General features: G+C 47.0%; 1 protein-coding gene across 1 annotated transcript in view; it reads right to left on the reverse strand.

Annotated features, from left to right (window-relative positions):
* Positions 1 to 2,779, reverse strand: part of unc5ca (unc-5 netrin receptor Ca) — a 160,252-nt gene that overhangs the window by 145,130 nt on the left and 12,343 nt on the right.

Below are 2,779 nucleotides of genomic sequence, written 5' to 3' on the forward strand. Positions count from 1 at the left end.
AGAGAACAGTATAGACAGATCAGAACAAGAGGACAGTGAGAGCAGAGAGACAGTCCTAGAAGTCCATAATGACAGGCCCAAAGCCTTACACACAATGGGCCAGAGATAATCCATGGTGCTGATAATACCAAAACGTGTTGTAATCGCGGCAGGCAGTCATTTATTTGGCGAATATGTTTAGGAATGGAGTCGTGCCACTCTGAGTTTGGGCTTCTGTGACTTCTACTGCTACAGACACACACACAGCACACACACACACACAACACACACACACACACACACACACACACACACACACCACACACACACACACACACACACACACACACACACACACACACACACACACACACACACACGCCAGGAGAACAAACTTGCTGACTGGCATCTCCGAATGGGAACGTCTGATTTCTGAACATTGAAAACACCAACAGGAACCACTGGAGCTCTACTTTACAGGTACAGACATCCTCGACATCAAACTAAGTCTGAAAACACAAAGTTGGGGAGGGCCCCATAGATGTGCCACAGCTTTCAAGATGATATCTATCACTATCAAGGTTTTGCCGCATATTCTAACTGCATGGGAATTTAGTCAATTCAGTCATCGTTTTTGACTGGGCCGAAAGACAATTCACCACTTCTCTCGCTAATCAACCACTTCTTTACCCGCTTGCACAGCGTGTGCATGAATAAAGAAGAAGAGCAGGCAGCTCCTCTCGCAGACATAACTGAAGTCTCTCCCTTTTCGAATAAAAGGCTGGAGATTCCTTTGGAGAATACAGAGAGAGAAACCATGGTAAAGGAACTCAAAGGATGTTTTGAATACGATCACCAGCGGGTCAAAATGGGCCTTGGGGGAACAGAGAGAACCTAAGAGCCTTGTGGCACTATTGTTTTATAAGAACCTCACGCAGACACAAAGAGAGGAGACACAAAGGAGAGAGAGGGGAGACATAGATACTGTGGATCTCCTCCTCAGCAGTCACAGTCAGATACAGCAGAGAGCGAGGAAAAGAGTGAGAGTGAGAGAGAGAGAGAGAGAGAGTGAATTGAATTGATAGAGAGAAGGACACAGAGAGAGGGAAAGACAGAGAGACAGAGAGAGGGACAGAGAGAGAGACAGAGACAGATAAGAGGGAATTAATTGAATTGATAGAGACAGACAGAGAGACAGAGACAGAGAGAGACAGAGAGAGAGACAGAGAGACAGAGACAGAGAGATAGAGAGAGAGAAAGATAATTAATTGAATTGATAGAGAGGACAGGGAGAGAGGGAAAGACAGAGAGACAGAGATACAGAGAAACAGAGAGACAGAGAAACAGAGAGACAGACAGAGAAAGAGACAGAGAGACGGAGACAGAGAGAGATTATGAATTTAATTGATAGAGAGAAGGACAGGGAGAGAGGGAAAGACAGAGAGACAGAGATACAGAGACAGACAGAGGGAGAGACAGACAGAGAGAGATACAGAAAGAGAGAGACAGAGAGAGACGCTCAGTCAACCGCCAAGCGCTCAGTCAGCAGAAACAGATAGAGCAGCATGCTCATTCAAGTCCACACCAAGAGTAACAGAGAATGAAGTCAGAAACTCAAACAGGAAGTAACTGTGGTAAGGACTGTTCAACGCTGGTCTGACCAATCGGAATCCATGCTGCAAGACTGTTTTGATAACACGGACTGGGATATGTTCCGGGTTGCCTCTGAGAATAACATTGACATATACACTGACATGGTGACTTAGTTCATCAGGAAGTGTATAGGGGATGTTGTTCCCACTGTGACTATTAAAACTTACCCAAACCAAAAAACGTGGATAGATTGCAGCATTCGTGCAAAACTGAAAGTGTGCGCATTTAACCATGGCAAGGTGACTGGGAATACGGTTGAATACAAACAGTGCAGTTAATCCCTTTGTAAGGCAATCAAACAGGCAAAACGTCAGTACAGAGACAAAGTTGAGTCCCAGTTCAATGGCTCAGACACGAGACGTATGTGGCAGGGTTTACAGACAATCACGGATTATAAAGGGAAAACCAGCCACATCGCGGACACCAACGTCTTCCTCCCGGACAAGCTAAACACCTTCTTCGCCCGCTTCGAGGGAAACACAGTGTTACCGACGCGGACAACTCCCGAGGATTGTGGGCTCTCATTCTCCGTGGCCAACGTGAGTAAGACATTTAAGCGTGTTAACCCTCGCAAGGCATTTCACTACACCCGTAATAACATCTGCTAAATACAGTATGTGTATGTGACCAATAAAATTGTATTTGATTTGATTTGATGAGAGGAGCCAGGGGGTGGAGTAACAGAGAATGAGAGGAACCAGGGGGTGGAGTAACAGAGAATGAGAGGAACCAGGGGGTGGAGTAACAGAGAATGAGAGGAGCCAGGGGAGTAACAGAGAATGAAGGAAGCAGGGGGGAGTAACAGAGGAAGAGAGGAGCCAGGGGGTGAGTAGAATAAGAGCGGGAGTACGAATGAGAGGAACAGGGGGTGGAGTAACAGAGAATGAGAGGAAGCAGGGGGTGAGTAACAGAGAATGAGAGGAGCCAAGGGGTGGAGTAACAGAGATGAGAAGCAGGGGGTGGAAGTAACAGAGAATGAGAGGAGCCAGGGGGTGAGAGAATGAGGGCCAGGGTAGAACGAGATGAGAGGAATCCAGGGGGTGGAGTAACAGAGAATTGAGAGGAGCCATGGGGGTGGGTAACATGAAGCAGGGGAGAACAATGAGAGGAGAACCAGGGGGTGGGAAGTAACAGAGAATGAGAGAGC

Source organism: Salvelinus sp. IW2-2015, linkage group LG15 (assembly GCF_002910315.2).
Source record: "Salvelinus sp. IW2-2015 linkage group LG15, ASM291031v2, whole genome shotgun sequence".
Classification (NCBI taxonomy): Eukaryota; Metazoa; Chordata; class Actinopteri; order Salmoniformes; family Salmonidae; genus Salvelinus; species Salvelinus sp. IW2-2015.